The sequence below is a fragment of the Phalacrocorax aristotelis genome, chromosome 1, assembly GCF_949628215.1.
Source record: "Phalacrocorax aristotelis chromosome 1, bGulAri2.1, whole genome shotgun sequence".
Lineage (NCBI taxonomy): Eukaryota > Metazoa > Chordata > Aves > Suliformes > Phalacrocoracidae > Phalacrocorax > Phalacrocorax aristotelis.
This window is the reverse complement of record NC_134276.1, coordinates 168735708-168762560: the sequence shown is the minus strand read 5'-3', so window position 1 is coordinate 168762560 and position 26853 is coordinate 168735708. Positions and strand designations below refer to the sequence as shown.

Below are 26853 nucleotides of genomic sequence, written 5' to 3'. Positions count from 1 at the left end.
ACTTACTCGACTGGCAAAGGAGAAGGCTTTCTGCACGAATTTCATCTGGTCAAGTCAACAGAGCTCTGCCTGCAGAGCACAGCTTCCAAACATGAGGCTTCAATTTGTATAATTAATTCTTCACCTTTTCCTGTTTATAATGAAAACACTATTAAGTGCCTAAACAACCTAACAAATGCGTTTTATTTTCCCTTCTCCCCTCACTTTTCCCCACACACGCCAACCCCAAAGTCTCAATCTGTCACTTTAGTTTTCAATCATAATCAGCACTGGATACAGATGCTTCACATATTAATATCCTTCATACAGCCACGTGATAGCGTCCCAACACGTAATGAGGAGTGCACACCACACTGGGCGGTGCTAATGGCAGGGAAGGGGGAATGGAAATTAGAGATCTTTTAACTCCCCCGGTAAAGCCACCACCAGTTACAGTGGCAACTAAAATACTCTGACAGAAGCATTATTGAAGTTGACAATGGTCCTCCAAACTTCAGCAGAGTTCCCAACAGTGTTCGCAGTTTTAGTGAATTAATGGCAAGGCAAACAGTATCTGCTCAATTAGTTCTGTGGTCTGGTAAGGCCAGAATGACAGTTTTAATAGTTTGATGTCAAATCACCTGTCAGAACAACTGTCTGTTGCCTCTAGACCCATTACACATGTAAAGCAGGGCACAGTAAATAACCGTAGGCTGGTACTTTGTTAGACCGTATTATTACATATTACAGCAGCAACCCCAAGCCGTGCTTTAACTCTAGTCACAACAAAACCCTATTCAGATTTATTGGCCTAAACAAAGGGGTAGCCACTTCCTCTTGTTCTCAAAAAAAAAAAAAACAAAACACAAAAAAAAACCCCAACACAGCAGGGCAGAAGTACAAGGGAAAAAAATTTCAGGGTAGCTGTAAAACATACGAGAGGTGAAACTTAATACCACTAAAATCCATTGCAGTTTTGCTACTGCATTCAGTGAGACCAAAACTTAACTAATATGTTGGTTTTGTGTTGCCCAGTGAAACTAATAGAACAGATAACAGTCGTCATTTCTCCCATCCATACGGAAGCCCCTACGTGGTGTCAGGCCAACAAATGGGAACATATTATTAAATTGGGATCAGAAGTGGGTAGAAGTCAAAGCATAAATTTCTCCAATAATCTGGCCCATTCCCTTTGTAAAAAGTCACTAGGGAACTGACAGAATACAGAGCAGCCTTTAAATTGGATTAAACTTACAGGGAATGGAAAATTGGACCCCTCCCCATCTATACTCCAAAAATTATGCCTAATGTAAAGACTTACATTTCCCACTGCTTATTTCCTGTAGATATATTCAAAACATCTATATTTGAACAAATTGTAAAATCTTGTCCTAAGAAATAGGATCTCTCCCTCATTGGAATTATACAGTGGCTACTACTTAGGATTTCTTACTGTATTAAAAAAAAGTACTACTTTAACTACTATGGGTGGGATCCATCTGTCCTGATGAATCTGTCTAGCCAGGTAGAAGTTAGATGTCCATTCTCCCCAGTTATATAGGCACTCTGTACTAAGGGAAGAAGTCCTGAGACTTCAATGGGATAATTTCTCCAACCCTAAAATAGGCATCTAAGAGGAATGACAACTCTGGAGGGCAATTCAGCCCACTTACATTATTTGCTATAAAGGGAGCACTAACTTTTATCCTCTAAATAGCTAAAATTCTGTGAGAATTATATCATCCCAAGCCTTTACATTTAGGGCATAGATGATCCAGGGTCTCTTCCCTTAAACTTCTTTTAGAAAATATTTTCTAAGCAAATGTTGCTGCGACTAATCTCATTAACTCTTGGATTCAAGTAACTCATGGATCCAAATAAGGCCGTGAAAATGAGTGGATTATTACCATGTCTAAGAAAAACAGTTCTAATACTGTTAATCTGCAACTAGTTTCCTTTGCAACAGGAACTTAGAAACGTTCTGGCTCATAAACTCATGGCACACGATAGCTTTTGCATTTTATGTTTTATCATGATACACGGATATTTCTAGTTCATTGTATCTGTAAGCATTCAGTGTGAAACCCTCCACAGTGCTTGGGGTATTCTCAAAAATTCCTCAGTTATCTTACAGCATTCAGTTCAGAAAACAGGGTTAAGAGTAGAAGTCAGCAAGAGACTTTCCAATTTGCTAAGGTCATCCTAGACTATTAGTCGTGTGCCTTCAGCAGCTATTAAGCTTCTGGTTGATAGTTTTTCGATACTGTCCATTTAGTGCTTCCTCCCTAAACACAAGTATTTTCTCTATTCCAAGGCAACAAATATTATAGCCAGATCTCTATAGAAAGTACATTGCTAGTGGCAAGAAATTCAGTGAGTGCCACAGTCTTGTAGTTAATCGCTTATTTATTTTGCAGCAGTCACCAGTCCTGTACATGTACCTCAAAACTTCTCCCCAACCTGCTGTTTCTAATCACTAATGTTCGTGGTATTGCTTTGCTGATATATTCAAACCTTAATTTCAGTCTTCGTCAGTTTTAATGCCATTGGAACATGGACTTCCTTCCATAAAATTCCACACACAAATAACCACAAAATACGTCAGCTATGTTAAGTATCTCAAAGTTATAGTAAAAGACTGTAGCCACGAGAGAAGCCCATTCTGCTTGGTGCTATACAGTCTAATTGGGCATGCCTACGTTTCCAGCAAGGCAAGACTGTACCATATGAAGGTATACTTAAACATACAGACTGCAAGCAGCATAGCACTGAAGCTACAGAACTTGGCACAGACTGTAAAGCCTGCCTGAAAAGAAAATTCAGAAAGTTAACCTGTGCTGAATTCTTTGCTGCTGAATCTAAACTGATAGCAGTACTTGACTGATGTTAATTAACTTAAGGCTAATTTAAGTATTTCTACGTAAGACGGAGTCATAATGTGATTACTATGTAAATATCTTTGTAGTAAGATATGGTACTTTCTTGGGGTTGCTGGAATTAAAGAAAGGTAATGTCATGAGAGAACAGGTACACAGCAAAGCCAGGTGGCTTCCTTAATTTCCCACTAAAAATGGCCCCCACCTACTGCCTGGCATGAACGACAGTGAATGGGTACAGAAACAGATAATTTCTAAACTTCAATCTCTACATATTTCAGAAGCAGCATCTGTGGTTAAGACAGCCCAACGTACCTTACTTTCCTTTATCAGCACAGTGTCAACTTCCTGTCAACTTCTTGTCAACTTTGCTTCCCAAATTCACGCGCCCATTTCTCAAGCTGAAAAACAACAATAACAGCAGCTCAAAAGTTAGCAGAAGCAAGGGTGGCAATAGTATGAATGATAGATATTTACCGTCTTACCAACTCACTCTAAGGGCTACAAAAGCAAAGCAGTGCTCAGAAGAGTTATTCCTCTAAAAGTTCCACTTGCTAATCTTTTGTGTCTACTGCCAATTACAGTTCCCCTCACATATCTGCACTGCTGACTGCATAAATCACTTGGAAGATGACATCAGACTTTCAGCATCAGAAAGTGGTAGTATTAAGCAACAGCTGACCACTAGGTTCAAATATACACAAGAGGCCTCTCTTATACTGCTGCTGTTACACAATCCTCTGAAATTTCTTATTTCCAAACACAATCTTCTGATACAGTTAACATCAACATACAGTGGTTAGTTATTCAGCTCAACCTGGGGACTCAAAAAGAAAACACAGATGACAAACTTGTGAAAACACAGTCATTTAAAAAATGCAACTTTTGAGGCTCTTTTGCTTTTTTAATTTTTTTTGTCAAGTCTTTCAACTGACTCAAAGTGTCAATCACCAACACTGTCATCACACACTACAGCTGAAATGCTAACACCACATATTGGAAAAAGGAACCATGGAAAAGGAAAACTGAAAACATTTTTAAAGGACTGACTAAAAAGAACTATTTCTGCAGGAAGTTCACAAACAGAACTCAGAAGGAAAAGCAAGTAAAAGAGAACAGACAGGAAAAGATCATAAAGTCACATTATAGAATGTTTGATTTAACAGCAGGTTGTCCAAATCCAGCACTTACAAATCTCAATTTTCCAAGCTTTAGGATTTGAAAAAGCCACACCCTTTTCTCAGTAGTGTCATTAAATGCCCTTTTGATTTAGTCCCTTCTTCACAGAAATAAGTAGAAAATACGTTTTCATGTGTATATCCAATGCTATTCTGTCGATGAAGGAACCCAGGAAGAGCAAGTGGAAGTATACCAAATTCCTTTATCGGACAGAATACAGTTCAAGCAAGTATGTAGCAAACCCAGTACCTTAAGTACTAGTGCGACTGCACTGGTTACTTGGTTCTCAGAGGTATGACAAACTCTCAGGCAAGTCCTATATAGTGAAAGCCCCTAAAAATCAGCTGTAAAAACGCTCAGCCATGAATGAAGCAGCTGTGTTCAACTCCCTCTCTGAAACTGCTAAGTAATCTAACACCAGATGACCAAGTTACATAATTTCAAACAAATATTGGGTGCTTTTAAGTTATTTTGTCATTTGAAGTCCTCAATGGCTGTGGAAAGGAAAGGAAGTAGGACAGAAGATAGTGACACTGTTAAGATTAACATTCCAAAACAATGAACTTACCCCAAAATCCCAAGACTGCTAGAGAAGTTGAGTGCTTGTTAAAATATATTTATGGCTTTGTCACCTTCTGGTTCGATCCTTCAGTTTTGCACTTTCTGTAATTACAAGTGGTTGAAACTTTCAATCTTAAATATGGGATCTAAGTCCAGGAGCCAACGCTTTAGAAATACACATAATAGTCTGAGATTTGGCATAATGCACTTTATTGCACTTGTCATCACTGCATCTTCTTCCTGCAGGGAACTTCTGTGCCTCTACTATCATCCAACAGTGGGTTTCTTCCTGAGCCTATACAGTCACTGCAATGGAAATGTGTAGGTAGGATGATGTCTTTCATACACTACGTAGCCAACTGAAACCACAAAAATGCATTCCACAGTATATAAATTAATTTTGACAGAGGAGTCTTACAATGTTTGTTCCGCAATTTTAACAAACCTGCTGAGGACTTTAAGAGTTCAAGTGTGCAATATCCTGCTGAATACCAGAGAGCCTCATACATTTCCACCAGCAGCTGGAAGACATCCCTTCCTCTTCTAAGCTCTGTGACACCAAGTCTCTACCTGACCCACATCTTCTCCAGGACTACTCACTGATGCTCTTTGAATCCCCTGGAGAACTGACTAGTGAGACAACTGAAAAAGTATCAAAGTTACCCTACCCTTGGTACTTCATCTAAAAAGTTGAAAGCTTGCTCAGGTGTAGATACAAGCAAAGACTATACATACAACAACCTTACAGACATCATGGGTCCAACTGAAAATATGCATCCCCTTTTCTGGGTACTGGACAAACTTTATCAAATGGCTTATCTTCATGACTGAAGGCCATAAAACAGTTCTGGTTTGGACACCATATCACAATTTGTCATTTGTTTTTACACTGTGTGCAGATGAGACCCACTTCACAGTAGCTAACACCAGCCTAAAGGCTAAGCAGAATTTCCTATGATGTGGAGGACACAGTAAGTAGATGAAGCTACGATTTTAAAATCCTAGACAAGTTCCACAGCTAGTACCCTATATTGAAATACCATCCTGTACATGAAAATACTGAACCAGACACCTAACGATTCAGTGGAAAATAGGTTTTTACAAGGTGGTATTATTCAGAGCATTCCCAAAAACATGTGTTCTATATCCTTGCCTGGAGATTACTTTGCTTTATGTATTACGTAGTAAAATTGATATAGTGGAGAAAAGACCTTTTCTTGGCAGTCAAGAAAAGGCTCCATTACAGAGTACTACTTGGCCCAAACACACAAACTAAACTGTTTCAAGAAGGAGCATGGTGTAAGTTTGTGACACGAGTTTACACTCATCATATAATTCCTTGGTTTGTTTCACTTTGTTGTTGTCTCCAAAGCACATTTGGAAGTAGTCTTGATCACTGTTGACCAAGTTTCCTTGCACCCATGCACACCTTACAATGCCACTCTGCTGTGCACCTGAAAGAACCAGGAAGAAATGTTTATACCCAATGTATCAGATGGCTTGTTCTGGTTTCTGGTCTGCTCTTCTCCTTTAACCTTCCTTTATATATTGGAAGTTTGGCTACACAGAGCTGCTCAGTAGGCTTGGTCTTGCCAAAAGTTGAGACCAGGATGAAAGCTTCTCAAGCTCAGTCCAGAAGATATTGTTGAGTTTCTGTGGAGGAGAACAAGCTTATAACATAGGATGCTGTTTACATTTTAAAGTAATCTGGGAATTTTATCTTAAAAACCATTTGCTGTTGCAAATCTATGGAACACTAATGATGTCCTTGATCTCTCCTGCTTGTTCAGCAGCATATTGCAGTTGTGGGGTTTCTTCTCTGTTCTCAAAACTACTATCACAGATGGCACTGAGACTGCAGCCATATTCTGTTCAATGATCATTGCAGTGTGTGCAGTTGTAATCTCAGTACCAACAGGATACGTCACCAGTCATCACTGCGTGGCAGTAATGTACCCTATGTATTTATTGACCAAGCCTCACTCAGGTCCTGTTCTCAGCTCTTCCTTGCCTAGTGATTTTAAATTTATGTTACGCTCTTCAACTTAGTGCCTCAACTTCTGCTTTTCACAGTTAATGTTCACTTCTTGTAAAATGCTGGTATCCACAAACAACATAGGGTACACTATTGTGGGTGGCTACACAGACTCAAAGAAAATAAATTCAGCAGGAAAAATAAGTGGGATTTGTTCCTTCCTTTTTTGATGATGTCCCTCTTCATGGCTACTTTTTTTCTTCTTCTCCCACATCCTGTCCATCACGTTTATCTGGTTTCATATATCCCCACCCTGTACAATAAGGTAAATAGACCCCAAGAGTTTGATTCTCAAAAGTCTACTTTCACTCATCCACCCGACTGTTCCCAAAAGTTCAGAAGTGAAGATCTATTTGCAATCCTGTAAGAAAATAGAAGAAAACACACACTATGTCTTCAAGAAGTGAAATCCAATGCTTCAGAAACTAACCAGGGCACAGTGTGGCTGTTCAACCCTGGAAACAGAGATAATCAGCCAGTAGCATCTTCTCCAAAAATACCCACTGTGCATCTGACAGTGTGAAGTCCACTTTCCTAATAAGCTCAAAAAAATCAACCCAGGAAGACAGCTTGAAACACTGAAAGCTTTAGGCATGGATGAATGCAACACTTTATTCTGGAACAGTCACTAGACAGTAAAGAACTCTTAACTAGGAAAAATAGCTTTCAGCCAGCACAAGTGTGTGCGCACTCCTGCTCCGCTTCCAGTCCCCCTGAGAACACCAGGGGCAAAAAGCTGGGAAAGTTAAAACAGTTCCCCCAAGTAACTTAAGTTCTCTCTTGGCCTGCTACCATTACAGTAAAAGGCAACCTATTACAACCAGCTTTAGTCAGCTACAGCACAGGCTTTCAGAGCAGAAAGGGTCATCTCAGGCCTCCTTTAAAATCAATGGAGAAAACAGGCATTTAACGAGTGATTCATCTGGTTTATTTTAGACAGTGACATTGGGATGAGATAAATTGCTCTGCAAAATGAAGAAACAAGCCCTAGAAATGCCTATTTCCCTCCATACACAATAAATGTAGCCCAGACAAGGAATTGTCTGTATTTGGTAAGATGATTCCCACCCACTAAGCCTGTGGCGTACATTCACTCATCTCAGACACCTTTTGTTATAGCTGTTACAGTTTCCATCATTTCCAGACTATTGGGCAACCAGGATCCCTCCACAATGAGCTCTAGAGGGACAGTAGAATCACAGATATTCAAAGCTATTCTAGGATTTCTAAGCTATCAGATCATACTGTGTGGACTGACATGGATCTGGAGGGTATGCCTTACCATGCAGAATTCTCTACATGGTAAATGAGAAAGAAATACATCAGAGAAACCCTCTTTCCTAAATTGGGAACATAAACTCACTCCCATTGCAGAGTCTTGTAACAAAAACTGAAAGACTGAAAACTGCATGAATATATGCTACAATTTTCAAAGGAAAAAAAAAAAGGATACTAAGCTGCATTCTTGATCAGAAGATCAAAATACTAGCAAACCCAGAATCCACAACACAGCGTGAAAAATAATCCTCTTTAGTGAAAGACCTACATCATCTTCCTCACTCTGTTTTATAGCAGTATTGAACACTAATGGAGGAGATCTGCTATGAATCTTCCTACTCAGAAGCAGCTATAGATGCCAAGGCCAACACTTTGCACTGCCCATATTGTAAGTTAAGCTTGATAAAGGTCTGTTTTCTGAAAATCCAGCTTTATGTTCCCCCAAATTAGTTGCTAAACAATTTCTGCATGTGTGATAACAAAAACAATCACTGTCTGGTTAGCGCATACCATCACAATGCTCTCTTCTATTCTCCCTCAAACAATTGGTACATATGCAGATGGAACTGGCATATCTCTGACTTCAACAGTTAGTACAAACACTTTATTTCTCCACCTGAACGAGCCTACAAGGAACATGATAGTTGCAGAAGTTATGTAGTATACAACACGTGGCATTCACCATCAGAACCATTTCACCTGTAGAAAAGCAGGCTTCTCATTAGACACTGTAATTCTTTGGCGTTCGCTCATGCTGGGCATCTTGGCTCTGCTTAAAGAACAAAGTCTTGCCCATCCTACAGCAGACAGGATCAATCCACTTACTTATTAGCACAGCTTTGCTATTTTATAGATGGCTTTGGGTACTGTGTTCAGTTTGGGGGTCCCCATCACAAGACAGACATTGATGTGCTGGAGTGAGTCCAGCAGAAGGCTGCCAAGCTGATTGGGAGCTGAAGCACATGATGTACACAGACAGGATGGAAGAACTGGGTTTGTCCACTTTGCAGAAGGGAAGACTTAGAGGAGACCTTATTGCTGTCTCCAACTACCTCTTCAGAGGCTACAAGGAAGATGGAGCCAGACTCTTTTCAGAAATGCACAGCAATGGAACAAGAGGCAATAGACACCAGCTGAAGAGGGAAAATTCCAAGTAGATGTAAGAAAGTAGTAAAAAAGCTGGTTGCCCAGAGAGGTTGTAGAATCTATGTCCTTGAAGGTGGTCAAGACTCAAGCATACAGGCCCCTGATCCTGTTGAACGTGCTTTGTGCAAGGGATTGGACTAGGTGACCTTCCAGAGGTCCCTTCCAACCTGAATAATTTTATGATACTATTACGGAAATCAGAAAAGATGTGAAGAATACTAATTACAGCCTTGAGGCATCAGTTTCTGTGGCTTTAACACACAGCTCCCTCAGTTCTTGAAGGATACTCGCTCAGTGTTCAATATTCAAAAGCAGCCTCACCTAGTTGCATGCCAAATGACATCACGTTAATATAGTTGGCTCTACACATCGACACCTCAGACTGCCCACAAACCCCATCACCCTTCACAGCAAGCGATGACACAGCTGTCCTAAGGACAAGGAACCATCTTATCTGCACAGACAACTGAATTAGCCAGACACACAGCCTACCCACACAGCAGTAAGTACACTCTTGAATGAGCTTTAAAATTCCAGCACTACCCAATATTTCTCCTGCTGGAGAATCAGCTGTTTTGATGTGTCCCCAGATCCAGCAATAACAACACCCTAACAAGTGCAGAATGAATAGTTAGCGCATTTGGCTTCAAGACGAGTACTGCACAGCATTACAGACACAGTTACCAAGATCCTCTTACATGCTACATATATTTTGCCAATACAATCTGAAGCCATGGAGAAATATATTGCCAACAGAAGCAGCCAAATGTGATTGCATTCTGCCAAAAGAACTTGCTAGCTTCACTATGCCAACAGACTGTTTGCCAGCTAGATCTCCTCATGCAGAAAAGGCCGTGGATTTCCAGTGTCTTTCAGACTCTCTGCAAGATTCCAATATTAAATGGATTAACATTTTGCAACCAACAAGGTGACATCGGTTTCTTCATAACTGTCTTTAGTCACTAGTCAATACTACTCAACACGTCAATTCACACCATCATCCATACTGAACCATGTAAATATAAGGCTGCAAATATCTGGGAGTGCCTAACAAGATGATGTTTAACTCCCTAAATGCAGACTTACTTGAATAGCCTGTGAGGTTTCATATGCTGCTACAGACATTACAGGTTTACTACTCCAGCAGGTACACCCAGCAGATACCATCCTGAAGTAGCTTTACAGGTTGTGCATTAGTACAAATCAAAAGGACAGATAAAATATGCTACTAAAAAATGGTAAGTCCTTGTTTATGTTTCACACTAGGACTTTGCCTTTTGTTGTCCCAACAATAAAACTACCTTGCTGGAAAACTAAGTGGTGATTCAGGGTATTTGAACATTCTCTGGAAAAGATGTTTTTGTTCCTGTTTACTAATCCAATTAATAAGGAACTTTGTGGGAACATACTGATTTTGATTTAACTCGGAGGGTTTAAAAGTCTATCTAAAGAAAAAGAAAGAGAATAACCTAAGCACAATCTGGTGCTGACCCACATAAAAAATCCAGGTGAGGCATCTGATTTGCCATTTTCCCACAACATTTAATGCTCAGCATTTAATTTATCAGAAATGTTTTGTGTCTTCATCTTCTTCTACCTTCAAGAGAAAAGTTAACTTTAGAAACTACTTGAAATTTTTAGTTTATTAAGGGGAACTTTATTAATGAAAAGGTATGGGAGAGAAGATGTAATTGCTGCCAAACCCACAAGTTAGCACAAGGAAGACACAGTCACCCTGGAATACTCCCTACAGAAACTATAGTACATTGAGGAACCAGTAAGAATTTTGGCCACACCTTCTTTAACATATTTATAGCGAGACATCTACAGCAAAACAAGAAAACAAACCAAACCTGTCAAATGAAACACTCTAGCAGATCATCTCCACCCCCTCAGGAGAGAATGAGAGAGATCAAGTACAGAACAGATATGCAGGCAGATTACACAAAGGACTATAGCAAGGGACTCAGGTACTGCGATTATATATGTAGACTAAAAGGTGGGCTCTGTTGAAATAACAGAAGAGCCAATGCCTGCCTTAAGGTAGCAATGGGGTTTGTATGCAAAGAGAAATAAGAAACTAACTGCATATGCCATTTCTTATACTATACTAGGATACAAGCAAAAATGCAAAAATTTCCATGATGACCACCAGAAACATTGCAACAAAGTCATAGCAAAGTTGATCTTGCAAGCCACATGAGCAAAATTAATCATTTGTTCTCTGTGCTAAATACTATACAGCATTTACAATTAGCATTAATACAGATTTATGAGAACTACTAGTATCCTATAAAATTGATGCTGGACAGACATATTCAATAGTGAAAGGGTTCTGTCCAGCTGAGTTACAATTAATGATCCCCACTGCAGTGAACTCCACTTAGATGTTCTCTGTTCAGGATCTGAAAGCTAGGAAAGCTCTCGCCTTCCCAAATCTGTTCTGATTTAGATCATATCAGACCATTAGGAGAAAAAAAAGAAACATGAGAACAACTGCTGACTTAGAGAAACTATAGTCCAGCACCTCTAAGGCAGCAAGATGTTCCAGGAATACATTTTCATAATGTGGCTAAAGAAATTCTGCTCATTTTAGGAGACGGATTTCCTAGGGTAGCAAGCTTGTCAAAAACTAGGGTGAACCTCATGATTGCCTTGAAGCCATTCAATAACTGGTGAGGAACTGTCAGTTGTCCATCACCAAAGTGACTAGAGATAACATTTAAACACGTAGAATTTCTGAAGGTAACAATATACTCTGTAGCCCTGAAAGATGAAGTAATTCCTGGAGAATCTATTCTAATTTTAAAGGGATAATTCACAGTTAATAAAATTTACTAAATACCATTTGCCGTCTGCAGGTATTAGTTCTTCGAGAGGCATCAGCATAAGAAAGCAAACTTCAAGTTTCTCTCCAAGTTTCAAGTTGCAAAAAACTAGCATTTTGAAGAAAGTTTTCTATTCGTATTACTCAATATCCGTCTTTTAATGTTTGTACAGATTATTAGGCAAACACTTGCAAAGGCCCTAGGTAATTAGCAAATATGTTTATGGAAATATTACACTTAAAATGTAAATTGAATCACGTTTATCATTTAAAGCCTTTCGGAAATCCTCTTTAACCACCTCATTTTACAAGTTAGTGAGAGCTTTGCTTTTGACTTTAATGGTGGCAGGACTGGCTCATCCTCACATGAGTTAAGTCACTCATCTTTTAAGGGATCTGTTAGAGCTGCACACATACTCAGTAATACTTGCACATTCACTGAAATAATTTTTCTTTAAAAAGCAGTTACCACACAGTCATATGGAGCACATAAAAATACCATCAAAGTAAGTACAATGTAAGCCAGCCCTCTGACTCTTCAAATCTTTGAGCTTTGGTATAGTTCTGGTTGAAAAATGTAGCGATTCAAGTTTTGTGTTGTTTAGATCAATAGAGATGGATATTCTTCCCACCTATTTATTCTTCCCACTGTAACACTGTTGTGAGAAGGTATTTCTGATATCCGCCTACGCCAGAGACAGAATCTGGTCTACAGCCCTTTTAAATCTCAGTACTTCAAAGACGTTCTCAGGTAATTGTTATAGACAAATCTTTTTGCAATACCTGCTGTTCATAGTTTTAGCTATGCCTCACCAACAGGTCAGTTCTGAAAATCACTACTCTAACCAGTATTTCTAGGACACCTTCTAAATTTTAGGATAAATGCTACGACTGTGCTCCAGCCAGATCTAGCTATAGGCTAGCTGGGTAACACAGGAGTTCAACTATGAATTCAGATATTTTTGTTTATTGAACTTAGTGCTTTAAAATACGTTGTTCAAACTAAAGAATTAACAGAATGACTTGGTAGAGTAGAATTAAATCAGATCAATTTAAAAAAATAGTATTCCTGTGGTACATACACAAAAAATAAACATTTTATCACTGAAATGTTAGCAATGACTAGTATATTTAAAGTGTTCTTTTGGCTGCAGGAAATCATTTTCCCATTATGGCCTTATTAAATTCCAAACATGAAATATAGGACGGATGGGAGAAGGATATTTTGGAGACTTCTTGGGGTTAATGTCACTTTAAAGATCCACCTCCTCTGAAATACCAATTAGAGTACAAACCAAGCAGGTGCAGATTAAGATGAGATTGAGACAACTACTGTGGTATTCCTTCAGCATGTTTTCTGGCCTGGCAGTGGGAGTATAGTGATGGCGTGGGTAAACCTTGGTGGATGTTTCCTTGCTGAATAGTACGTGCAGAAACTAAGTCCTATTAGCATTGTCTTGAGTAGACAGCTCTTGCTATAAGAACTTTGATAATCAAAGGTAAGCTTATCTTTTGGGTAATTACCTCTTTCCTTCTTTTTTTTTCCTTAATTAGCGGTATTCCTGGGATAGTGATGGTGTACTATCACTTCTCATGGCTCTGGTGACTGAGACAGGCTAAGGGCTAACTCTGGCTTAATGAATGTTTTATATGCTATTCTGTGAGTGCAGACTGCAAACTTTCTCAGAGTCTACAGGCTTACCCTTTTGCTTTAAGCTTTCCAGGGAACTGGTATGTTATAATACCTCTCTGCACTGCTGTCAACTAAAAGCCTGTTTAGGCCTCAAGACATCAAGCTCAGGATGACATAATTTGAGCATCTGAACAGCTTGAACTGGATCCATAAGCATATTTTTCCTCCTCTTAGGAAGAGTGCCTGAGATTGGCTTTTCTTCCAGCATTAAGCACCTCAGCTGGAAGGACCTATTTTTACTGAAGAATAGTCTGTATGTCTGAGAACTACTAGAATTGTTTTCTAGCTTTAAAAAGAGTATCTATGTAAACTTCACTAAAACTGCATGTGGTAAAAAAAACACTTATAAAGTAATTTGAGAAGCTGTTCTTAAAATACAATGGAGTAAGCTTGAAACATTGTTCAAATTATACAGAAAGCCTGTTTTAAAATGGCATACTGCATACAGCTGTGCTTCTTTAATTTTGCTTTGGAAAGATGAACAGAGCTGTTAACACCTGTTCACGCCTTGTAGTATGGCATTTGAAACTGGCAGCACTAGGTTCTCTAAAAAGCCGAGCTCTATTTTGCTTTTTAATTAAAATGCTTTGGTAAAACTTCAAAAGTTTGGATCATCTACTAACTTCGGTCCACATCATTTCTGACAGAAAATGATGAAATATGCTTATTATAGGGTAATTACATTCTCTTTCATTAAGATACTGCTTTGTTTGGTGTTCTTTTAGAATACCATCATTATTGCTTCTTTGTACGGGCATAAATGTATGCTTAAACACTTAAACCTGGAAGTCTGATTTCAGTGTCATCAGTAGATCACAGTTAATACCGGAGTAGAGGACACTCATACCCTAAGGCTGTTTTTGAACTGCCCACAGAATCAAATATAACTCTGCATTATTGGTCTACTCCCTTTGACCTCACTACAATCATTCCCTCTTATCATGTGATTTCTCTTCCTGTAATTTAAAATCTCCAGGAATCCTGTTTCCAAAAGTCAGCTTTATCCACTGGACAGATAGAGCATTCTTTTATGGTGCAAATGGCAGCCTTGACAGCATATAAAAATAGCTGGAAAAAGGGCATTGATCTTTTATTTTCCAGCAGATTAAACTGCTGGAAACAGCCTAATACCAATAACAGTGATCAACCTTTTGTACATAATAAAAGTAATTTGTTGTAACTGTAATATATAATTTTATTAATCAATTCTATTCTATATATTTGTATATCACAACCTTAAAGGCAACAGCTGTAGGTGCACAAGCTGTTGTGCAAAGTACACCAGATAATTTGTGGAAGCAGTCTGTTCAGTTCCTGCTCTGAAAACATAAGGAACTTTCCTTTTATCTTTAACAGGGTTTTATTTCTGGTTGTCACTCTCTCCTACCCTCACAATTTTCCTTATGCTATTCTACTTCGTCTAAGTGCTATCAACAGTCATTTCTTGGCAACTTATTGAAACTCTTTGCAATCTTAACTTTAGTAAGGCCTTTGACACCATTGCTCTTTAACATCCTCTTAGAGAAGCTGACAATATAGGGGTTAGATCAGTGGACAGTGGGGTGGATTGAAAACCAGAACAGTCAGGAAGAGAGGGTTGTGAACAGCTGTACAAGTTCCAGCTGGAGGCAAGTCACTGGTGGTGTACTCCAGGAGTCAATACTGGGGCCAGTACTGTCTAATACTCTCATTAATGACTTGTAGGAATGGACAGAGTGCACCCTCTGCAAGTTCACAGATAACACAAAACTGGATGGAGTGACTAACGCACCAGATTGCATCCACCACTTTCCAGAGGGACCTTGACAGGAAGGAGAAATGGGCAGAGAAAAACCTCATGAAGTTCGTCAAAGGGAAATACAAAGTCCTGCACCTGGGCTGGGGGCTGATGGGCTGGAAAGCAGCTCTGCAGAGAAGGACCATGGAGTCTTTCCAACCAGCATGTTGACCATGAGCCAGCAATGTGCCCTTGCAGCAAGGAAGGCCAAGAGCCTCCTGGGCTGCATTAGGAACAGCATTGCCAACAGGTCAAGGGAGGTGATCCTTCCCCTCCTGGTAAACCCTGGTAAGACACAGCTGGAGTTCTGGGTCCACTGCTGGGCTCCCCAGTGCAAGACAGAGACTTACTGGAGTAAGTCCAGCAAAGGACAACTTAGATGATTAAGGGCCTGGAGCATCTGACGTAAGAGGAGAGGCTGAGAGACCTTCATGTGTTCAGCTCAGAGACAAAAAGGCTCAGGGGGATCCTATATATGTGTAAATACCTGATAAGAGGAACAAAGAAGAGGGAGCAAGACTCTTCTCAGTACTGCCCAGTGACAGGGGGAGGCAACGGGCACAAATTAAAACACGTGGAATTCCATCTTAACACAAAAACATTTTTTTACTCTGTAAGGGTGATCAAACCGCAGACCAGGTTGCCAAGAGAGGTTGTGGACATATTCAAAACACAACTGGACATGGCCCTAAGCAACCTGCTCTAGCTGACCCTGCTTGAGCAGGGGTTGGACTAGACAATCCCCGGAGCTTCCTTCCAACCTCAGCCATTCTGTAAATTCTAAAACAGAGATACTCCCAGCATTTTCATTACCATTTATCCTTGTAAAAGCTTACATGGGAATGGAATGGAAAAGAATCACCTCAATCTCCATGTTGTCATCTTCTCAATGTTAAAGTGTTGCTTTCTTAAACTAATCAGCCCTAAATGAAGTTAGGGCTCCCAACCTCACACCTCCTACTTGAAGGTTAGGTGGTTTTAAAAACCTTAGTCTAATTTATTTTAGCCTAGTTCACAACCACATGTTCTTATCCCCACATTGTTTTTCATTCCCATATATTTATAGACCCGTGGGCTTATTTAGCACATGAAAACAAAGCTTTTATGGGATCTTATAATATGCTGTCCATTTCTGTAAGCACCCTCATAGCACTTCCCTGCACCTGTTCCGGTTTTAATTAATCCTTCATGAATACGGGAGAGCCGAACGGTACACATTATTCCTCAAAAAATTATATTAATGCCTTCCTCTCTATTCTGTCTATTGTAAACATTTTCACATTTAAACATTCATTTGATTATTTCTGCCAGACAAAATAGGAGAAATTAACACAATAGATGAGCCAGGTACTTACCTGCACTGTGCTTACAGTCCATACTATTGTGGGTAACAGATGTGAGGCACCTTTCTGCATCCTCATCACAATCACAGGGCTCCATCGTGCTGACTGCAGCCATTTCATTATGATCTTGCTTCCAGGCAAAAATCAATTTAAGTCCTTTTATTATGATTGTATTTCCACCCATGTGCACTCTCTGATGCTGCAGACTGCTTTTCTCAGGAAATCTTCAGCAGCCTCTATAAGATGTCCTAAGAAGTAGAAAGATCTTAGCCATGAGGGGATCTGATGCAAGTTATTCCAGCACATACCAAACTACTCAGCAGGGAGTAGGTGGGCTTGGCTTTCTTTAAACAAACAGTAAACTTGCATTTTAAATCATGCTTATGAGAAAACTTTTCAAACTTGTTCTCTACTTGTACCTAATTCTCTGTAAATACAAAAAGATAACATCTGGATTAAAGCTTTCCAAAGGAGCAGAAGTGACTTTGGCTCATCAGTCACGTATGAAAATGGGACTCCAGAACTTTGAAATTTCCATTCAAAGTAAGTTTCTAAATTAGAGAAGACACTGAAACAGAGCTTCAGCAGTAGAGAGGGCCATTTGATAAGCCAAAAATAGCCATTAGCAAAGCAAATATAACTCTAACGAGATGTAATCTATTTAGAAGAACTTTGGAAGGTAGAAGGTGATGGAAGGAGGGAAAAGCTAATGCAGAGATCACTTATAACTTATGATGTAAATGAAATATGATCCCATGGCATCTTGAAGCTTGGAATATATTTGTTCATGAGACACAAACTCATCATCTTCTATATAGAGTTAGGACAGCCTTGTAATATTACATTTTTTTGCCCACCCACCCTCTCCAAGGTTTTGAAAGAGTGAGGTAAGAAAGTTATAAAACAAAGTGGGAGAAATTACTCTCTTATACTGAGCAATCCACTGGCAGTTTTGTGCTCTTTATTCCTACTTGCAATTACATTTTTTTCAGTAACACTTTGTTTCTGCCCTGACATTCATCGTGCCATTCCAGCCACTAATAGTGAAAGCCTATTTTCAAACCCCTATCACTATCATTCCTCCTATCACCCATTTATTGGAGTGAATATACGATGTGAAGAGTGGTCAGAGGTGGTATTTTTTGTATGGAAGTATTAAAGCCTACAGAACTAAAAGAAGCTGAAAAAATAATTCCCAGTTTGTCTTTTGTAACCACAATTCCACCCTCAAATATTTTGCTACTTAGAGTGATTATGTATGTTCATAGCAAGGATGCAAATGGCAATCCAATATTAAGTAGACTTACCGTAGCTAAAATTAGAGTAAATATCAGTTCACTGAGAACTTACTCTCAATTCATTAGCAAAACTTATCCTCAGTATCTTGATATATGTACACTGCTACACATTCTGCTAGTTCTCAGCAAAATGGATTTGCCTCCTTTCTTGTGTATGATTTTTCATTGATACTCCATACTAATACAGTCTCTCTAAAGAAAGGGACACTCACCCTTTGCTTGAGATTATATTTTTAGAGTGTCAGTTATAAAGATACACTAAAGCAGTAGCTCCCTTTTACTTGATAATAAACATAGCCCAACAGCTGAAAAGATATATTTACGATCTTCCACCAGAATCCTCCCAACCCCTTACTGCTAAGAAAAACAAGTGGGCCACTGCAGCATGTCCCAGAACTATTTTGGTATTGGGGGAAGTGCAAGTTCCAAAGCAGTGTGGAAAAATGCCCTGCCAGCTGCTCCCCTCTCATACAAATGTAGGCTTAAGTGTCTTCCCTGATCAACTAGTAGATGAAAGAACTTTCAGATAAGTTGCTTCTACATCATTAGTGCCACGTCCACAGAGATTTTCAGGTGTCTGAAGGCTCAAAGATTCAAATGAATTGCTGGAAGCTAATCAAGTAGCACACCTCAGCTGACCTACAGTAATTGGCTGTGCAAGTCAACAAAAAAAATGCAGTGTAACTCACAGCAGCTCAGCTCCCCTCACTATGGAGTATGCTCACTCAGATTACTTGTGCCTGCCACATATTAAGAGCACAGAGCATACAGACCGACTGAGGCACAGTAACTTGTTACCTCACACCAACTGGCTCTGCTCTGAGTAACATTTGTATTTATAAATATAAATCTGCTTTCAAAGCTCAGGCACCTGAAAAGTCATTGGTGCTTTAACTCTCACCAGTGAAGTTAGCCAAGTGCCAGACGTTCTACTCCTTTACATGCCAAGATCTCTTGGTTTAGCTGAGCATTTCAAGGGCCCATCTCATGCCTACTGACCACAAGCTATCAGGACTGGACTTTAGCTGCTGATCAATCCATTAGACCGGCTTGTAGTACAAATGCCACGCCACGACCAGATTAAAACACTGAATATAACACACACTTTCACTTAGAAGCACTACCAAAGCAGAAGGTGCCATCCGCACCTTTTACATGGCTGTCTAGAGGCTGGCATACTCAGGGAGGAATCAGAATCATAGAATGTCCTGAGTTGGAAGGGACCCACAAGGATCATCAAGTCCAACGTCTGTCCCTACATAGGACAACCCCAAATTCACACCATGTCTCTGAGGGCGTTGTCCAAGTGCTCTTTGATCATCATCAGGCTTGGCACTGTGACTACCTCCCTGGGGAGCCTGTTCCAGTGCTCCATCATCCTCTGGGTGAAGAACCTTGTCCTAATAACCAACCTAACCCTTCCCTAGCACATCTTCCTGCCATTCCCTCGGGTCCTGTCATTGGTCACCAAAGAGAAAAGATCAGCACCTGCCCCTCCTCCTCCCCTTGTGAGGAAGCTGTAGACCATGACGAGGTCTCCCCTCAGTCTCCTCCAGGCTGAACAAAGCAAGTGACTTCAGCTGCTCCTCATACGGTTTCTCCTCTAAACCCTTCACCAACTTCATGGCCCTCCTCTGGACACTCTCTAGGAGCTTTGTACCCTTAATGTACTGTGGCACCCAAAACTGCACACAGTACTCGAGGTGAGGCTGCACCAGCACAGAGCAGAGCGGGACAATCCCCTCCCTCGACTGCCTGCAATGCAGTGCTTGGTGCACCCCAGGACACGGTTTGCCCTCTTGGCTGCCAGGGCAAACTGTTGGCTCATGTTCAACTTGCTGCCAACCAGAACCCCCAGGTCCCTCTCTGCAGAGCTGCTCTCCGGCCTCTTGCTTCCCAGTCTGCCTCTATATCCAGTGTTGCCATGCCCCAGGTGCAAAATCTGGCACTTGCTCTTGTTCAACTTCATACGATTGGTGATTGCCCAGCTCTCCGGTCTGTCCAGATCCCTCTGCAGGGCTCAGCTGAGGGGATTCAAACCCAGATTCTTACATTGTTCTTGGAAGCATGCGGGCATTGGCCTTTTTAAAAGGGATTGACAATGGAGTTCATGCTTCTAAAGAAAAGTTTAAAAATGTGAACCTCCACTGAGTCAAAACCTTGGGAAGCAAACAGAAGTCAGGTGTGTGTGTATTTTTTCTAGATCTCATGAGCTCCTGGAACCTGATTCATATATGTGGCATTAATGACAATAGTAAGTGCAATAACGACAATAATAGCTGACACAAAGCATGCTGAAACTAGTTTAGTCTGGACATGAAAAAGACAAAGAAAATAGTTGGATGGTGTATATGAACTGCATATAAATACAGTTTCTTGGTCAAGCTAAGACCAAAAGCCAGACAGACGTGGTCTGGCTGCTGATGCTGCAACATTAGTGCTTCCCTGTCAAGAAAGCAGTTGTAAGATCAAGCAAGTAGTCATAAGATACAGCATCACCTCTTCCATCTTGACTGTTTTGTTTCTTCAAATTAATCCTTTCCATTAGTATTAGTATCTCCTATTTCTTCAGAAGGAGTTTCAGGCTACTTGTAAGTTGCAGCCAAAGGTAGGACTGAAGCTGACTTATGCCAAAACTCATTAGCTATAAGCAAAGTAACACTGCAGAGGCTTCAGTTACCACATAGCATCAGGATACTGCCGAGGTTTGTACAGCTGAAGCCAAATTCAATGCTCTTGTAACTGCAGTGCTGTTGCCTAGGCTAGCTAGATCAATATTTGCAAAGCAGTATCTATACATGTTGCTGTCACACCTTTAACTGCAATGTAGATACAGTCACAGGCAGTGGTCATCAGTGCTCTGAACTCACAAAGACACCAAAATTGGCAATTTGCCTTCTCAACTATTTGAGACACTAAATTTTTGTGAGTACGCTAGGTTTTATTAGAAACTACGGATCACAGTTGGAAGGACATTACAAAGGGGTAAATGACAGGACAGAGCAGAGAGGCAGACCAGGAATTAAATTTATCTCCATGCAAGCTGTGCCAAACTTCCAAGACACGCTGAAGACTGGTCCTTCAAAATGAAGATATACTAGACGTTCGCTGTACCACATCTTGATTGCCAAACCTAATGCTCTCATGAACTCAAACTAGACTGAAATTTGAGGGAAAGCAGTTAAGCCATGAGAAGCTTCTATTAGTCTGCCAAGATAAATTTTCCCTTTTGACACACACAACAGTCTTGACCTTTTTCTGAAAGCAATATATTACATCATAGCAACGTGTAATTTTACTTTGCAGTGCTGGTATATATTTAAGGTAAACTATTACATATTATACACACATGCAGCCCCGCTGAGAAATTGTTTTCAAAAAAAGACTCTGGTGATCCAAGCATCCAGGAGAGAACCAAGGCTAACAAAATGCTAAAACTTAAAAATGATTCAGAATTTATGCGATTTTCATCGTCTACTCAGTTTCAGCTGTGATGCTTTTATAAGCATCAATCAAGAGGCCATACTGCAGATGGAAAGGGAAGAGGCTACAAAATAGCACAGCCACGTTCCCATCACCTAAGCCTGAGTGCACATCCCATGCAGAATGGCACCATTGGAAGAGCTCCTCCCTCTGCATCACCTTTCATACATCCACATCTGTTATAATACAAGTTTGTTTTATATATATCCAGGCTGTTCGCAACGATTTTGGGTTTTTTATATGCCAATAAGCAAATTCTGTCTTAAATTTCAACCTCAGGATAGAAGGCAAAGGCTGGGATCTTGTGCTACAACTTCCATCTGCAAAATCTCTTGTGTGGGCAGCATCACAAGAAATTCTTCAAGGCAGATTGCAGCTCAGAAGACATTGATGGCTATGTTTGCACAATGTAGTGACAGTAGATATAAACACTGTTTGAGCATGTTTTAAATTTAATTTCAGAGCATGTGAACTGTAGGCATCCAGAAGATGGGACACAAATATCAGAGCAGAAGACCTAGAGTTGTCACCCCACCTTTGCAACAACTGTGGTTCCCAGGAGCCCTGGGAGAAAAAAAAAAAAGAAAAAAAAAGAAAAAAAAAAAAAAGGTAGGAGTTTTTACATCACAAAACCCCCAACCATATCACTAGTAGTTAATGCAATGATTAGACCAACATCACCCACCTCCAGTACAAGATGAATAAACATTGTTATAACAACACCGTATTCCTCTTTACAAGCAAGATCACTGTGCTGTGTCTGGAAAAATCAGTGGATACAAATGGTCAGTTACCTTTGCCACAGTCGGTTAAAAAGAATACAAAAGCATCTCATGACAAAGCAACAAAACATGCTACCACACAAATTCATGATTAAAACATTTTCTTTTTTTTTTCCTTAAATAGGGGAGAGTGAGACATTTAGATTTAATTGCACACAAATATAAAACAAACAAAACAACCCAAGAAACAAACAGCTTTCCAAAGTATGTAATCTTTCCCTTTCTTAAATACAAACGCAAAATGCTTGCTACGGGTTGCAGAAAGAACTTTTTAAAGTTAAAAAGTCAGAGACAACATATATCATGCACTGAGACATCTGTGGCTGATGCAGGAATCAAAATAAGGAAAGACAACGCACAGAAACTAAGGAGTCTTTGCTGTGGGCTACTGTCAATGGAAAGCTCAACTTCACTGTCACAAAGAACAAGCTGTCGGCAAACTCATCGCTGATGGTGGTCCGAGGGCTGACTACCACTGTTCAAACAATGGGTAGGACCAACATGAGAATGGAAGTGGAACACAAAACGTGCTGGTTGATCCCATCCCATCCGTGGTTCCTCCCAGTAACATTGTTATGTAGCCTAGCCAGAAGTCAGACCCACATTTGCAAGTGCCCTTAGGCACCCAAATCCCATTGATTTCAATGGGAATCAGGCTCCTAAATGCATTTGTCAGTCTCAGCTTTACTGCCTTGCTGCTCCAACAGCAGGGAGAAGCTTTTGTACTACCCTGTTTCTGCCTCAATACCTTTTCGGGACAAAGGAGGGGAAAATACATGCATGTCCTAGGCATGATTCACGTTCATTTTGCAAGGAGATAACCACATGGCCAGCACAAAAAAAAGATATATCAAAAGGTGTATCATTATCTATGGCTTTTAATAGTAAGTGGCAGCACTGGCTGGTTACCACTATATATATTATAACTCTTTCAGAAACTCTGACAGCATAGTCCAATATTAAGGAAATCCCTATTCTCTCTCCTTCAGATATCTTTGAAAACTAGCTTTAAGGCTTTGCATTCCTGTTATGTTTAGCAGCTATTTTATACACAAAATGTATCTGAGTATAGTTACCCTTGGCTGTCAAGTAGATTGATTGCATCAGTTTGTAATAACACAATGGAATATATTTAAGGTAACTCTCTTTAGAGTTATGTTCTGTAGGTGTTCGACCCCCTTTATGAGAGGAGGTGATTGAAGAAAAAAGAAAAAAGACATATGGCAGTTATTAGCAACAGAAACACAAACTACATCTTGTTCTGAAACCCTGCATGCTACTTAAGTTACTCTGAGAGTAAAAAGAGTTAAAAAAAAAAAAATCAATTCCATTTATTGCCTCCTGGTTTGTTTGGGTTTTTTTTTCCTTTTTGCCTGGCAACAGGACATCCTTGCTGGCATTACAGAGATCTGATATTCATTTAAAAAACAAAACAAAACAACTGTGCTAGAAATCATGAATGTCAAAGAAAATTAAGAATGCTAGCACATGCTGAGTCTTATTCTCCAGCATATTAGCAGAAATACATTCCAAAACCAGGTTTTATCCTAAGAAACTCTGATTCGGAGTAGAAATTCTTCTTGTTACGGAAACAGAGAGATGTGCAAAATGATAATCACTACTTATATTACTTTCAATTCTTAAACAGTTTATGGACATACCACCACAGACACCACTTATTTTGCATGCCACATTGTCATCACAGATCTTCAGCAGTGACAGCTGACTGACAATTTACCTTTCTGAAAAACGAGACATAGCTACCAGTCAGACTACCCTGCTCCCAAGGGGGTAGAATCAGAAAAAAAAAATCTTTCTTTCTAGGACAAGGACTTGAAAAAGTGGGACTTAAAATGTCATCTGGTCCATTCCTCTACTCCAAGGAAGGACTGTTCAGGCTTAAGCTATATTTTGGCATCTTTAAGTCTGTATCTAGAATAGCCTAAATCTGATGAGTAGAAGATAAAAGTGACACCAAACCTCCCCCACCCCAGAAGACACAAGCTAATTATGGAAAAAAAATATGAAGCGTGATACTCTAGAAGTTGCACTTGAATTACATGGTTTTATCTGTGGGAGTTTATTGTAAGCTTTAGTGTTGTGCCTTGAAAGGGATGCTTTTAGTATGAAAATTCCTGAACACAGGAATGCCTAGGTCCACAAGCCTTGCCCTTGGCTTACAACAATTTAGTACACTGTAAGCACATCAGGACAGCTAACAACAATTGTCTGATAAAACAATAGAAAAAAACACCTGCTTTATTTTCTCCATCTATTAGAAATGTTGTACTAAAGTACAGATATTGTTAGACACATTGACACGTCCAGCTTGCAGGTAAGCAAATATTCCTTTCTCACCAGTGAATAATGGGAGTTAATGTTGTTTAATCTACCAGGTGACAGAAGTGTCATCTAAGTAATTGGATGCTTTGTGTTCTTCCTGAAGACAATGTGATTTTAAGCCTGTTTACATACAATGTGTGGAACGAACTTTTTTCCCTTCTGAAAAGATTTATATTTTCTTACTGCAACTCTATGGATTACTTTTATGTAACAAAAACCCCAAAGCATAAAAAAATTGAAGTTAAGCACATTTTCAGAGGCGTTCTCCTGTTTAGTCATCACTAGGAACAACACGTTGGCTCCTTGTTAAGGAGGAAATATCACAAATACCATATGCAACAAGGTTCCCAAAATGGTAGCTGGCAGCAGCAGAAAACATACTTTCACTGATGCAAAGAACAAAATCTTAATTCAGCTGGGCGAATGCAATACCATTTTTACTAGCTGCAGCTAGTATGCACCATAAGAGCATCTTTGTTCTTTTTTTTTTTTTTTTAAAACATTCATACTTGGCTTTCCCTTTCATCATACCTACTTTTCCTTTCTGTTCCATTGTTTTTCTTGATGTTCACTCTTGTTACTTTAGTTTTCAGACAAATCTTTCTATAGTTCCACTTCACCTTACTTTCAGATCAGCCTAGATCTCACTGCCTACCTGTTCTCAAACAACCACCATTTTGTTCTACAAAACAGCTGAGCAACAATTTAAAAAGGAGAAGAAAAAAAAGAGAGGACTAGCTTGCAACTATTTCTGTCCTCTGGAAGAGCTGGCGGGGAACACATTTTAAAGGACAGTTTAAATTTTTGTATACTATTTCAAAACAAAGTAAAAATGGTTAGTTTTACTTTACCATTGCAAAATAATTGTTTAGGATTTACACAGGCCAGTTTGGCCTGCCTTACTGTCTGAAAATATTCCCTAGCAGTAAAATCACTATCATGGCTAAAGTGAGACTATGTGATCTGCTTAAGCCATTTTGTAGCTCATTTCTGCACAAGTTTACCATTAAAGTCATAGAAATAATGCTACTAGATAAGCCAGTGATCCTGTTGTTTCCATGAGCACTCGTAAAAAAAAAAAAATCCCTCAAAGGAGGTTATAAGCAGCCCTGAAGCGATGAAGTGACAGGTTCTAGAACTGTCTGCCCGTATGGGAATTTTCTTTTTAATTACAGAGAACATTTTTATTTTTACATTGAATTCTCAGACTTTATTTCAGTTATTTCAGGTTTCTTCATCTACATCCATGTAGCAAGACATATTATCAAAGATGGATGAAAGAATGTTGAGAATGGAAAACTTAATTTTACTTGAACTTTAAGTTACCCACATTTCCTTTACTAAGAAAAAGCTCTTCCAAAATACATCAACACAAACAATTAGAGTAATCTAAAACAGTACCAAAATGTGACAAAGCCACCACGGGCCTAATCCTCCAGGTTTTCAATGATGACAATGAAAAATACAGGAATGGGACTGATTTATTTTGCAGTAGAAAGTGGGGAGGGGAAAAGTGTTACCAAATATTGAACACTTAGGTGCAGCAAGATCCAAATTATGTTTACACAACATTTCTATCTACATCCATTTAATTTTGTACTTAGAAGTCTTCTATTCTCTTTAAAAATGCATACCAAAAATACTACTGCACATATTAGCACTACGCTATCAAATAAATATTTTATTCAGCACCAATAAAGGATAAATACAGCACAGTCATCAAATTATAAAGGTCATCAATACATATAACAAGAGATGAAGGCAGAAAGTAGACCCTACTTCCAATCTCTGGACTGCACACAGTATCAACAATTAGCCTGGCTCAAATTTTTAATAGGAAGGATTAAGGCAGACATACTAAGCTATACAGCTCATCAAAATGAGCCACAGAAGAAAATAACCATCTGATACCTTCTGCCTTTTTCCATCTAGAATTCAACCTCCAGTTTTCCCTCCCAAGCTCTGCAACATTTTTATACCATCCACTGAAAACATATGTCTTGAAAGATCTCCTAAAGGGGAAGCAGGCAGCATTAACACCAACCACCCACCCTGGGGATAAACTATAGTTATTAGCATAGGATTGATGCGGCTCTCAGATGACACTGTACCATTCTGTATGCTTTTCTACAGCAGAGTAACTGAGACATAATATCATATTTCAAGAGAGTTGCTGAATATGTTTGAAGACTCGGAACCTGTGTGAAGGAAAGAAGCACATGTACATCTTTTCCAAGCTGTGCATTTTTATAG

At 39.5% G+C, this 26853-nt stretch overlaps 1 long non-coding RNA gene across 2 annotated transcripts in view; it reads right to left on the bottom strand.

The window, feature by feature from the left end:
• Window positions 1-6037: 6037 nt before the first annotated feature.
• LOC142051517 (uncharacterized) overlaps window positions 6038-26853 on the bottom strand; it is a 33203-nt gene continuing 12387 nt past the window's right edge. Inside the window, exons 4-6 of one of the 2 annotated variants that reach the window (XR_012658525.1) lie at window positions 22161-22235; window positions 16707-16942; window positions 6038-6248 (exon numbers count right to left, since the gene is read on the bottom strand). This is a non-coding gene — a long non-coding RNA (uncharacterized LOC142051517). Of the gene's footprint in view, window positions 6249-16706; window positions 16943-21959; window positions 22040-22160; window positions 22236-26853 lie in introns of those variants that run through there. The other variant, XR_012658526.1, reaches the window with a different exon arrangement.